Raw genomic sequence first — 13365 nt, 5'->3', positions numbered from 1 at the left:
AAAGGTTATAAATTCTCAGTGTTAGTTATCTGACTTTTTGACAGTAGCCCTTAAGAGTAAAATCCATAAGAAAAAGCACTCTGAATTTGCTCTTAAAATATTTGTAAGGGTAGATGGATCAAAAGTAATAAATATATGTACAAATTTACTATTGTTGCTTCAGTATATACTGATTTTTTTTTGTTAAAATAGAATACATGGTGTGTTATCTCTTTTGTTATTGTGTTGTAGTAGGCAACGTATATGTTTAAGGAGTATTCTTCTAATTTAACATATAAATTGGTGTTCTCACTGTGTGACCTACCAGTGCATTTCTAGGATAGCACTTTTTAAAATAAGTAAGAGATGGAAATTAAAGCCATAAAAGCATTAAACAATTATTCTGGTTTTGATAATGTGTCTTAGTATTCTTTTAGTGTTTTGAATAGATCATCACTATATTCAAAATTAAATAATTTTTCATCTTTATCACACGTATAAATGCTCTTAATTTTTCCAACATGTACTGAGAATTAGATAATAATGTGTTTTCTAGTGAGATGCGAAAAACTGATGTTGAAATACATTTCACAGTGACTTTCACAGAGAAGAAATCTGATGTCAGATAGTGACAAAACCAGTGATGCTTAGGGTTCTTTTCAACCTTCAGACTTCCTAGCTAAAGATTTCTCTGGATTGGTAGCAGCTTGCACCTGACTCAGTGTGACCAGCACCCACTTTGGCAATAGGGATGTTTTTCTATCAACTTTACTAAGCTAGAGGTAAATACTCTTTTAGGATCACTTTCCATTTTGAGGGCATAGTATGGGACTGTACTTTTCTGCAGACTTCTTTTTGTTACTGGAAATTGCTGTTAAAAATAACTGTTTCTAAATGTGTTGGTGTCCACAATGACATCGGTTCTGTTGTACTAAGTTAGAGGTAATAATAAAATACAGGTTTATTTCTGACTTTATTATTGTTGTTAATAAACAGTAATAATAAATACTGGTTTTCAGACCATTTCTATATTGATATGGCTGTCCAATATGTCTCTTCACACTTTAAAAGTCTTTTTTTGAACACGAATATTCTACTTGTATGGAAGCAAGAAAACTAATAGTATTTAAATCAAGTATTTAAATCTGAGTGATGACATGCTTGTGCACTTGATGCATTAAGACTACAGTTGCAAGTAATTCATTTTCTACTTAACTGGTGCATGCTAATTTCACATGATATGTATGCATATGTATATATCCATATTTTCTGGCTAAACTAGCTGCCAGGAATGATTTTTACTATCACTTAAATTAACAATAAACAGCTGAAGTCAGCCCCTGATGATTCCTAGAGTTTTCCCTGGTGTGTTCTGGTATCATGTTCCCTTTGCCTCCCCCTCCTTCTGCTCTGCGGTTTCCTTTCCTAGAACAGTAATAACCCCTAAGTGGAGTGTAGAGCAAGTTGTGAATGGCACTGCTTTAACATGATACAGCCATATGACTTGTCCCAATAAAATTCTTTGTTTTATGTCTTTGAGCCTTACATTCCTCTTCTTCTCTTATTTCCGTTAAGGTCACAAGTCCTGTTTGTGTATTCCTTGGTTTTTTTGTTCTTTAGGAAAATAAAAAGCTATCTTGATGATACTTTTAATTTTTAGAACTAATTTCACTATTAGAATCCTGATGGAAATATTTTAGCACACACAATTTTAAAATGGTGTTATTACTGTAGCTGGAAAATGAAAGAGGTCCATGATCACATCTCTTGAGGCTTGTTTGTCTTTCAGTTCAGTCCTGTTTTCCTGGCTATGGCTGAGCTTTTACTGTCTACTTAGGGTTGTACAACATCCTAGTTTGTTCCTAAAGTATGTGAGCTCAGACATACCCTGTATGGATCCAGACTTTGTGTTGTTAAATGCTTTTATAAAATCTGTTCCTGGAATTTGGCATGCTCAGCAAGTGTTTGAGAAAAGCAAAATCATAAAGACTTACCAATTTAGTATAGAGCTTTGCAAATTTGTTTTTATATCATCTGATTTAGTTGTAAGTAGATGAATAGTTTGAAAGTCTGAGTGCCATCTCCTTAGGCAAGTACTGCCAGCCAGTAGGAGTGGATTTGTAGAGCAGCAGTTCATGCTGGATCCAATGTTAACCTGTGTAAATGTTTTAAGGATTTTACTGTGGACTGAATGTGTGGTTGTGTGGACCGAGTGGCAAGAACATATGTTCTAGTTTGGTTTCATGCGGAAGAAAGTCAGTTCACTAGCTTAGACTGTTCTGGGTTGTGAATCAAAATGTGACGAAGATCAAAAGATTTTCTTCAAAAGCACTTGATTCAAACTGACCTGATGATGTAGATGAGGTAAGATAGTGTATGTAAGATGGATATTACAGAGTCATAGTTTGAAGGGGAGAAAATCCTGTAAGCATAGAGTAACTCTGCTGTACTTTACTTTGGGAGTTAACTGGGTTTTTTTAGCCACTACAATCACATTACAAAACCTATTTCAGAGTTAGAAGGGATTATAGACACCTGAATGCAGTTGATTTAATGTGAGATGCATTTAATGAGAAAATAGCTAAGTTTAAACTTTAGGTGAGAGATAGGCTGTTGTTACAGCTCCAAAGGAAGACTAGAAATGTGTGTTTGCAACACTTGAGCACAATGCAACAATCCTGTATTCTGATGCTCTTTATTAGCTGCTTTATAAATCAGTTGTTGTGTGTGCTCATTTATCAGATTTGTGAAGTTTTTGAGATTTTTCTGTTCCTTGGAATATAAAGATGCTTAGATTCCCAATATTTAGAGTACTGAAGTGTGTGAATGTGGTGATGATTGCTGGCTTTGGGGATATTATTTTCTCTTACCAGCACACAAGTTAATGAAACAAACTTCTCTTTCTGCAGTTGTATCACACTTAAAAAGCCAGTAATAGATAGTTCAAGAGATTACACAGTTACCAGTTTTGTAGTGGCAGATTTTCAGAGAAATAAAGGTGAGATTACGTGCTTTCCCTCCACAGATACTAATATCATTTACCCAATATAGCAGTGTGTTGCAACAGTGATGACCTTAGTATAGCCAGGGGGCCCATTTACAATGGAGCTCTAAGAACACCAATCCTTTAATCAAAAATGTATTGATTTTTTTTTTTATCAGATCCTGGAAAGATCTCACTTATTAGCTTTTAATAGAATTCGTTTAACAAGTTGCAAGGGACAAAGTAACAGCTTAGCTATTTTCCAGACAGTGTGCATTATTCACTGAGGCTGTGTTAACTTTATTTCTTGCTGTAAGAATACTCTGCTGCTACAAAAAAAAAAAAAGAAAATAAAAAAATCTCGAAGAAAACATTTACCAGATGACTGTGTTAAAAAAATCATGTTATCCCAACGTCCTTGGAAATGCCTACCTTTCCAGTGTAGATCCTGTAGACTATTGATATTTGTAGCACAAGTCTAGAGATCTTGACTGTTTTTTAAGAGAATATTGAAAACACTAGCAACACTGGGTAGTGTGTTATGAAAAATGGAATGGAGGATATTAGGTTGCTACCTACATGTGTTTAATTCAGATTGCAGACTGTTCTTGGCATTGATGAGTTTGTGTAAGAATGCTGCATCATCTTCTGCTCACAGTCCCAGTTGCTCTGCTGACCTTTACATTTATGTAGACTTTGTGCATCTGTGTTATGCCAACATACTGCTATAGAAATTCTTAAATCTGCAATATAACAAACAGTTTGTATGTAGCATTGTCTTTTCTAAACCAATTTTTTAAAGTTATATTTTTTTTCCATGTAACAGTGCTATTAATGGGAAAATTTCAAGGCAATGCTTCAGAAAGATAGAGTGTGTTAAGATTTCCTTTCATTGATATACACTTTGTGTCTGTGTCAATATGATATGAGCATCTTATCAGAAATGATTGATGCCTCTGGCCCCTTTTGTCTGAGGAATGGAGATAAGTTGGCATGCTAATCCTCCTTTTTCTGTCACCTTGAACAACCTTGTTTGTAACTATTATATGGCTCTCAAATGAGCACAGATTCTTAAACAGCAAAAGAGGAATAGGCTGTTTATCCAAGGCCAGTGAAAACCAACTGCATTTTCTTTTCTGTGAGCTTTTAGTTATATCCTTAATGATTGTGTAAACTCAAGACCATATCAAGGAATAAAAATATTACCCTTCCTTTGCTGTACTCTCAGTCTTACCTGTTTAGTGATGTACACATCATCAATCTTTTAATGCGTTTCTTCTTTCAGTTTTGCTGTTAATTTAATTCAGTTAAATCTTTTGCCCAAAGCTGAAATCCACATTTTGTTCATCAAAATATTTACTACTCAGTGTTCTAATTTTTAAATATTTGAAAAAAACATACTGTTTTTGTCCCTTTAAGGAACAAGTACTCCCTCCCTCCCTTATTCTACAACAATCTTAAAGGATTTTGGTATAGTAAGTGAACGTTTAAATACATGTTTTTGCAACCTCCATCGGCATCTTTAAACCTGAGACCTGCTCTGTTCTATCACAGCTCAAAAAACCCGACTTTTAGTCATCCCTCTGATGAAAGTTTACCCAAGTGACTATTGCTGTTAACAGCAGCAAGGAAGGGCTTGGATGTCTCTTGAATCAAGCTGATAATACATTTCCTCTATACAGAAGTTTCACTGCTGACAATACAAAATGTCTTTCTACAAAGATATCCTTATGGCCTCTCTTGAGCAAGATCTCAAAGGTTCAATATTATTTTAAATATGTGAGTGGGTTACACTTGAGTTTTAGTATCTGGTTTACTTAGGATCAATACTCCAGACATCAGCACTCTAAAAGCAGGAGGCTTGAATAGTTAAATTCTTTGTTGCTTCCAAGTCATGCTGATCACTAGACCCCAAAGGAGATGGAGAATATATTTGTGAAGCTGTAGGGTGTATACTCAGTGCAAGGCTACAGAAGTTATTAAAAAGGTACAGGAGAAGAACCCTGGCCATCTGGCTCATGAAGAATAAGTCACATGTTGCTGTTTATTAATTATAGTCATTTGAAACTTCAGGGCAAGTAAACAAGTGGTAAAATTTTGCATCATGGCAGTGACTAACTTGCAGAGGTGGAAAATGGAAAAGAATGTTGTTAAGAACCATATTTCCATAAACACCCAAATGACCCAGCTGTATATCTGTGCTGCCTTTATGTGGTACTTACACATAACCACAAAATCATGGAATGGTTGAGGCTGAAAGCGAAGTCCAGCAGTCATCTGGTCTAACCCGTCTAGAGCTGGTTTCCTGCAATCATGTCCAGATCGCTTTTAAGTTTCTGTGGTAGTTTGGTCTGGGCCTTCCTTGGTGACCAGTTTGTAACCAAGGAAGGGCCCAGATTTGCCCAGTATTCCCTACGATTTTTACGTAAACCAGGCTATAAGAAGAAAGGAGAAAAGGCCTTCGTTTTTTTTCCTTCCGGCAGCTTGGAGGTGCAGGTTCCCTGCTGTTGGGTCTGTTGTGTTGGGGAGCGAGGCCTGGTAAGACACTCTCAGTAAAAAATTTGTTTCCTGATGCTTAGGGGGAACCTCCTGTGCTTCAGGTTATGTCCTTGCCTCACAGGGCACCACTGAAAAGTGCCTGACTGTCCTCTTTGCACCATCCCTTCAGATATATTCAGATATATTAATAAGATCCCCTCTGAGCCTTCTCCAAGCTAAAGTTCCAGCTTTCACAGCCTTTCTATCTAGTTCCTTAGTCATGTTCAGGTGTGGTATAACCAGTGCTGAGTAGAGAGGAAAAGGATCACTTCCCTCATCCTGCTGGCAATACTATGCCTAGCGCACCCCAGGATAACATTGGCCTCCTGTGCCACAAAGGCACATTTCTGGCTCATGTTCAACTTGGTGTCCACCGGCACACCCAGGTCTACAATGTGTGAATCTGTTGTTCCTTTCCATCTTCTTTTCAGACACTTAATTCTTTATTTTATTCTAACATCAGAGAAGAGAACAAATTAGGTTTGGGAAATGATGGGGAGGGCACTTGAAATCCAGTTTTGGAAATAATTTTAGATGGTGCAATGTATCCCAAATACAGAAGCTGGAGAAAGAGGGAGAAATAATTTATCATAAGTGAATATACTTGCATGAGCACATTAGCTGATATTCAGATCTTCTGTTCCTGTATATGATTTCTTCTTCTATATCTGATTTTCTGATGTTTAAGTTTTGTGTTTCTGAATGTCATGGAAATTCAGAACCTCTATTAATAATTAACCCTTCATAAAAAGAGGGGTTTGTTTCTACCATTATCTATAAGAATTGATATCATTCTGGGGACAAAAGTGGATGTGGCATTTTCCAGTTGTTGAAGGATATGTTTGAAGTGTGTGTCAGACACAGGTACCTGGGACCAAGAGCACAGAACTGGGGGGTTTGAACACTGACTAGAGAGGCAGAGTTCAGACTGGACTTTGTTGTACTTTTCCAGCAATGTAACTTTTTTTCTGTATAAAAATTCATGTACATGAATGTGTGCCCATTACAATGCCATATCGTATGCTACATAAACACACCATCAAGGTGCTCCTTATAACTTTTAATCTATCATTAGGTGATAGGCTACTCTGCCTTTTGCCCTTAAAATAATACTTTTAGCCTGTGTAACCTTCACTTTGCTAATATTATTCCTTGAAAATTATTGGTCAGATACCTCCACATTATCCATGGATGCTTTTTGTTTTGAAGTATTCTTGGGTCCTGACTTTCTCCTGCCTACTAAGCAGGACAGGATTTCTGGTAGAGGGAACAACCCCTGGGAACCAGAAGCAATGAACTAGCTCAGGGCTACTTTTCTATTATAGTATTTCCACAAAAGCATAACTGCACTTTTACTGGATCACAGCATAGAGTAGCTCAATGTTATTTTCAATTTCCTGTGCAGTGTCTACAAAAATATCTAATCTTGAACTGTATTAAAACTGTGCTACAGTGCATGTATGTATCTATACCTCATAGATGCAGGAGAGATGAAGCATCTTGTTTTTTCTTGCTAGCAGACTCTTAAAGGAGTCCTCCATTCTAGTTTAGCCACTTATTACTCAGGTTTGTCCCTCCTCAGAAGCAAGATAAAACAAAGCCAGCCTGGTTTTATTTACTTCTTACTCATTCAAGAGATAGTCCTGATTTTAGCAGGAGGGTTGACACATCTCAAAGGAAATGTAAGGGCCACTTTGGCAAGAGAGCTGCTCTTTTACCACTGCTCTTTATGCATACGGAATAAAAATACCCCTTTAGATGGCTAACTTGGTATGTGCATTTGTGAATGTGGTTGCTAATTTAAAAAAAAATAATCCTGCATATTGGGATATATATATATATATATGTACACACACTCAATATATAAGCAGGCTTAATTATTTCATTGTTGGCTTTGTTTAAGACACGTGGTAATTTACCCTTGTGGACAAGAATGTATTTGACGTGTAGATACAGGCTTATAAAAAGCAGCTTAAAAGAGAAACCTGAAGTTCCAGAAACTTCCAAAACTTCCCTTCAGAAAATGTGCGTAATTTTTTCCAATTACTCATTGTGAGCAGAAAGATTCCTATGTGCAGAAATATAGTTGGGGCATACATGGTCAGTCAGCCTTTTCTTGGCAGGAGTAGTGTAGTAGTAAAAGTCTCTCTACTTGAATCCTAGATGCGGAGAAATTTTGACATAGGAATTATTAGTGGAGATTAGCTAAAGACTGTTTCTTGGTCCCAGTCAAACTGGGATGTGAAGGATTTGTCTCAAGTGAATAGTACTTTTTGCTTGAGGATAGTGTCTTGAACTGCCTGCTGTGGAGTTCTTCCATGTCAGTGGCAAGAACCTTGAAGTGCTGGCCCAGTCAGTCAATGTACCCTATTCGTTGCATTGTCTTAGGTACCCCATGGGTATTCAAGCTGCTTACCTTATTGTGTGAGGGTTTTTTTTTTTCTTTTCTTTCCCTGAGTCTGGTTTTGACCTGAAAACTGCTTTGTGTTTAGAAACTTTTGACAGGAACATACCAGGACCAATGGGAAATGTCAAAATCAGTGAGTTAGCATGCTAGGTTTCTACAGATCTATCCTGTTTCTCCTTTGTACCTGTTAATGTTTTTAATTTTTTTAGCTTTCAATAGAATCATGGAATGGGTTGGGTTAGAAGAAGTCCAAAAACATCATCTAGTTCCATTCACCTTCCAGTGGGCAGGGATATCAATATCAATATATTAATAGCAAATATATATCTTATTTATCCCTCACAATTAACTAATTCAATTTGTGGCTCAGTTTTACATACTCATCAACAACAGTAATATAAACAGATATGATTCATGTAAAGGGAAGAATGTATGAAAGGGGTGTTTGGCACAGCTGTATCCTCCTACCAAATGTTTTGGCCTCGTGGTAGTTTCTGTAAGATCTTTTCTACAAATTTATATTACCCTTCATTGCCAGGTGATCAAAAAGCTTTGTCCTGCCTTTAAGAGGTTTAGTTGTTTTAATAATATATCTTTTTTGTGTTGATTTTGGCTGAGTCATTGTTCATTTTCTGTACAGTAGCTGGTATGGTGCCGTGTTTTGGATTGGTTCTGAGGACAGGATTGGTAATGCCAGACTATTGCTAAGCAGAGCTTACACAGGGTTAAATCCTTTTCTGCCTCTCAGCAAGGAGACTGGGGGTGCACAAGGTGTTGGGAGGGGACACAGCCGGGACAGGTGATCCCAACTGACCTCAGAGATATCCCAGACCATATGACATCATTCTCAGCATATAAAGCTGGGGGAAGAAAAAGAAGGAAGAGGGGTATTTCTGGAGTGATGGCATTTGTCTTCTCCAGTCACCATTACCTGTGACAAAACCCTGCTTTCCTGGGGATGGCTGAACACCTACCTGCCCATGGCAAGTGGTGAATGAATTCCTTATTTTCCTTTGCTTGTGTGTGTGGCTTCTGCTTTACTTCTTAAACTGTCTTTATCTTAACCCATGAGTTTTCTGACTTTTAAGCTTCTGATTCTCTGCCCCAACCCACTGTGGAGGAGTGAGTGGGTGGCTGTGTGGGGGCTGAGCTACTGGCTGGGGTTAAACCATAGTGTTTTTACAAGTCATTTGTTTTATCTGACTGTGCAATTCTGTGTAATTCACTGTCATTAGTGAGACAGTTTTGATAAATTGCTCCTTCTATTCTTGAATTGCAAGAAAATAACATTTTCCTTCAGGCTAATGTTACAAGTATTTTTTGAGAGGTTGGCATTCCAGCAAGCATATTTGCTTCAGCTTGATTCCCTAGACTATCCTATTCAGCAGGTATCTGGGAGATGCTGCATGGGATTTTGCAACAAAAGAATTGCATCTGTGAATAAGTAAAATGAGGTAGATATGGTAGGTAGGAATGAGTTTCTAAAAAGAGGCACAGCTGTAGTCTAGCAAGCAAATGCTTTTGGAAAGGTCTGATTTTGTATTTTATGGGTAGACTGAGCCTGCTTTTAATTATATTTTTCATAAGCCCTTGTGGTGGGTTGACCCTGGCTGGATGTCAGGTGCCCACCCAGCCGCTCTATCACTCCCCTTCCCAGCGGACAGGGGAGAGACTAAGGTGGAAACAACTCCTGAGTTGGGTTAAGGCAGTTTAAAGCAGAAGCAAAAAGCTTGTGCACGCAAAAGTGAAGTGAAAGATAACACAGTTTATTCTCTACTTCCCATGAGCAGCGATGGTTGACACTCCCAAGCAGCAGGGCTTCAGCACGTGTAACAGTTCCTCAGCAGGCAGCCATTGGAGACAATGAATGCCTGCCTTGCTGCTCCTTGCCTTAGCTTTTATGGCTGAGCTGATGTTATATGGTATGGAATATCCCTTTGATTAGGTTGGCTGGCCTACTTGTGTCCCCTCCCAGGATCTTGCCCTCAATTGAGGAAGGAATGTTACAACACTGATGCTGTGCTCAGTAGTAGCCAAAACTGGTTTGTTATCAACACCCTTCTGGCTACCAATGCAAAGCACAGCATTGTGAAGGCTGCTATGGGGAGATGAACTCCAGCTCAGCCAGACCCAATACAGCCCTCAAACCAACAAGTTATAAAAGTGTTATTCTCAGGTGTGAGGGTGTACTCAAAATTAGTTGTATTTCATGATGTAGCTCAGTTCCTCTCAGGAAGAGCCATATTCATTGAAACAAATGTACCTACCTATCTACTGTTCTAAGATTCTTTCTTGAATACCTTCTGTTTGCTGTGGTTGGAGTAAGGGTGCTAACTTATACAGATCTTTGATCTGTATAGATATATATATGCAAATCTTTGATCTGCATTTATCTGTAGATAGATGCCATTTTAAAACAGACAAATCAACCCAAGCAAGAGAAACCTGTGGTATCGATTATATCTCTCATGATCATCATGGCTGGGCTTCGCGAACGAAGATCTGGGAAGGCTCTATCCACATTTGCTACAGGCACGCTGGTGGCTTATGAGGCCAATACGTGACAGACATATCCGATTACATAAGGCACAGCAGAAAGACTCCTTAGATGGTGTATTCTGCAATACATGGTTCTTTCTGCGTTGCCTTTTCTCCTCGAGAGTGATCCTGCGTGTGTTCTCAAAGGAGACAGCTGCGTTATAGATGGTGTGTCTCCAGGCCTATCGATTTGAGGCCAGAGTAGACCAGTTATGGTGATCAATATGGCCAAAATATGGCCCAAATATATCTCTCATATACATTAACAAATAACCCTCTTACTGATTGTATTGTAAAAACTGAAAACTGTCAGGAGAAATAATTGGTTTTAAATGCAATGATGAAAAAACTGGAACAGTTGACCTGTCATGTGGCTGGTAGAGCTTAAACAATTAGTTACATTCAGAAATGAATGTGTTAGAATAGTATATGCACCAGCCATGGCATGCTTGAGCCAGATTTAGGTAACCATGGGATATATTGAACACCAGTGGTATTATGATTGGTTTACAGATCATCTCACTAAGAACATGTTACAGTTGCCCTGACTACCAGCAAAAGGCATGTTAGAGTTGGTACAAAAATACAGACTTGCTGCTTGTAAATCCCCAAATGATGATGAAAACATAGGGAGCAAGGTGGTGTTGGAAGGAGGGGAATTTTCTTAAATGTTATTGTTTTCCTTCACTTTACCCATTCCTCCCCTTCTCTTTAGGTTTAATTTCCATCTTTGGAGAAAGATACTGCAAATCTTCTTGTATCCATGCTGTTACCTCAGTCAGGGACTAGGATAATAATCAAGACTGTAATTCAGCTTAAAGGATCTGTAGGTCTGCGCACTGGTAATGCTATGCTGCAAAATGTTTATCTGTGGTGGCAGACTAAGCTCACTGAAAGCTCCAGCCTCTGGTGTATGTTTTTTCTTTAGTTGTAAATACTTGCTGATAGATTCCGGTATTCTGTTTTTTAACCTGCATCGTCTTCCTCTGGCTCCTGGTCTCTTATGAAAAACAATTTAAAATTACTGCTTCCTAAATCTTTTTGAGAAATGTGTGATGCCCTCTTTTAGTTAAAATACAAGTGGAAATATCTAAATAATGTAGGGTGTGTTCTTAAAAACTGTAATAGAAATTAATTTCTCAAGGCTGTCTTCAGTTAATAAAGAGGTAAAACAATATGAGAGGAGGAGTTTGATTCAGCTACATAAGTCTGTTTTTCTTTTCCTCCAGTCTCCCTTTCTGCTTTCTCTTTTCCTTTTTTTCCTTGTTAGCTGTACAGCTAAGCAGTGAAAATTGGGTTCCACTGCATAAAGCTAGCACTTGAATATTTTTTACTTCTTCTTCTCCGATGTTGTCAGCATGGCTAGGGGACAGGAAGATAAGCTTTGATTGTTTTATTTATTTTTTTTACTGTTAATGCTTTGATCTTTATCTGAAATTGGCTGACATCTTATGTTTGTAGTACTCATTCTTCCTTTTCTGTCCCCCTTTGCTCTTTGCCTTGCATTTTACAGTTAGAAATATGGGTATGGTTTTTTAAGTGCATAACAGGTAAAATACAGGGACTGACTTACTGTGGATTAGCTGGTACTGCTAAGTTGCGCTGGTACATTTATCATTCAGTTATTCTCTAATTAAGGATATATTTTAAGGCTTTATGATCTTTCAGTAATTTATGATATGTTGTACCACATTTCTCTGGATTTCACCACTAACTATGAGGGTAACATTTTGTATCTGATCTGGGTTTTATGAAGTCACTGAGCCTTTAGCTGTAAATGAAGTCAGTTCAGACTCAAGTTCCTAATGAACATCCATTAACAGTGTTCTGGAATGTGATAAACTTGAGCTGGTAAATTATGAGCAGTATTCTCATATTGCCTCTCATTATTTACTTTAGAAATCACTTTTAAGCCATATTTAAGTAGAGAGCATCTATAAAGATGTCTGAAAGTAGAACTATACTGAGAACTATGACTATTTGATGTCATAGTTTGGCACAAGGATATGCCATGTGGTATAAATCTGGCTGGTTCTTTTTTGATGTGTGTTTATAAATCATAGAGCAAGCGATCTGTCTAGACTGGTACCATGTGACTGGTAATATTTTCCTGCTAATACTAAGGAAATAGGGGTCACATATGAAAACAGAACAATTTTTAGCTGTGTTTCTTTAAAATGCGTCTGTTAAGCCTGCAGATTTGGAACACATTGTTAGTCTGCTAATACACAGGAAGTTATAGTACAAAAATCTCTTGCTGACCTTCTTAAATTAATCTCTCCAACATTAGTTATTTCCTTATTTTCAGTGGGAAGACAGCTGAGTTTAGATGTGTACAGCATGTTTAAATGGTGAGATTGGTGCTCATAAAAAATTCATTAAAATCTAAACTAGAATCAAATCGTTTTAATACAAAGGAGAGGTATTTCTGGTTTGGGGTACTGCTGTGTGTATTTGCTGTATCTATGTATGTGTAGCTGACTGTTGAGAAAACTGCTGTGCCATAAGATACTAGGTCTAGATTTAACTCTCTGAGGTTTTTGCTGCTGTTTGAAGTCAAACTTTCAGATCTTGGGAATTGTGTCTTTATTTTGTTTTATGAAGACTGTTTACTTTCCTTAGCACTTTTTCTAACCAGTTTGTCTCTATATAAATCCTTTGAAATAGCATATAAATGCACATGCTCTGGGTACTTAGATATAACATTGCCGTTTCTGTCTTGTAATCTTGCAAGTCTAACTGCTTGCATTTGCTCTCTGGAAATGTTCAAAGATAACCATTTTAATCTGAGCTGTAACTGGTACTGTCATATGTTTCTAGTAAAAAGAGGTATTATAAAGCATCAAACAAGGATTAAGATTTCTTTTCCTTGTTGTTTTCAGTTTGCTTTTTTATCACCACTGGGTCCTGTGATTCAGTG

The 13365-nt window shown here is 37.6% G+C and overlaps 1 protein-coding gene across 5 annotated transcripts in view; it reads left to right on the top strand.

Annotated features, from left to right (window-relative positions):
• DOCK4 (dedicator of cytokinesis 4) overlaps positions 1-13365 on the top strand; it is a 245517-nt gene that overhangs the window by 110305 nt on the left and 121847 nt on the right. The gene's annotated exons all lie outside the window — the stretch shown is intronic.

Source organism: Manacus candei, unplaced genomic scaffold (genome assembly GCF_025592945.1).
Source record: "Manacus candei isolate 608988 ecotype Guabito, Panama unplaced genomic scaffold, ASM2559294v1 h1tg000043l, whole genome shotgun sequence".
Taxonomy (NCBI): domain Eukaryota; kingdom Metazoa; phylum Chordata; class Aves; order Passeriformes; family Pipridae; genus Manacus; species Manacus candei.
Note: the sequence above shows the minus strand (reverse complement) of the source record. Positions and strands in the feature narration are given on the sequence as shown.